General features: G+C 61.0%; 1 protein-coding gene across 1 annotated transcript in view; it reads left to right on the top strand.

Moving 5' to 3' along the window:
- Positions 1 to 228: 228 nt before the first annotated feature.
- LOC109924251 (kelch domain-containing protein 3-like) overlaps positions 229 to 575 on the top strand; it is a 23,041-nt gene continuing 22,694 nt past the window's right edge. Inside the window, exon 1 of the mRNA XM_048597277.1 lies at positions 229 to 476. The gene's annotated coding sequence lies outside the window, so the exon portion shown is untranslated. The remainder of the gene's footprint in view (positions 477 to 575) is intronic.

Genomic DNA, 575 nt, shown 5'->3' on the forward strand with positions numbered 1-575 from the left:
AGAGGGGGATGTACCTCCCCCTGGGGAAGGGGGGTGGGGGTGATGTTTGTCTCACTATTGCCTATTGTGTAGTCGTCAATGCGCATGCGTCCCCGTTCCCCGCGCGCTGTGATCGTTAACGTCATCTTACTCACCTACACCTCCACGTGACCGTTTGAACCCGGAAGATCTGTGCATAGACTACAACTCCCAGAGTCCCTGCGGTCATTGCGCAAGCGCATTACCGTCCCAATGTCATTTTACTCCTGACCCCCATCTTCACATGGTCCGGTCCCGGTTAACGCTAGAGCAAGCCGGAGGTTGGAGGGCACCAACTCCGCAGGAGGGGGATAGTGAATATTGGCGGCTCCCTCCTGTCCTGCCCCTACAGGAGCCGTCCTGTGCTGGCGGCGAGGAGCAAAGTGAAAGGCCCAGGCTTGGCGGCCTACTCTTGGACTGAGCTGCTGCCCTGGTCACACGTGAAACTGCTGGCCGAGGTAAGGAGGCGGCGAACTACTCCGCCGGGCTGGACTTGGGAAGCCTGAGGAACTAGGCCCCGGGGGGCGGGGGGGGTCAGGGACAGAGAGTGGGGGGGG

This window comes from Rhincodon typus, chromosome 5 (genome assembly GCF_021869965.1).
Source record: "Rhincodon typus isolate 14 chromosome 5, sRhiTyp1.1, whole genome shotgun sequence".
NCBI lineage: Eukaryota > Metazoa > Chordata > Chondrichthyes > Orectolobiformes > Rhincodontidae > Rhincodon > Rhincodon typus.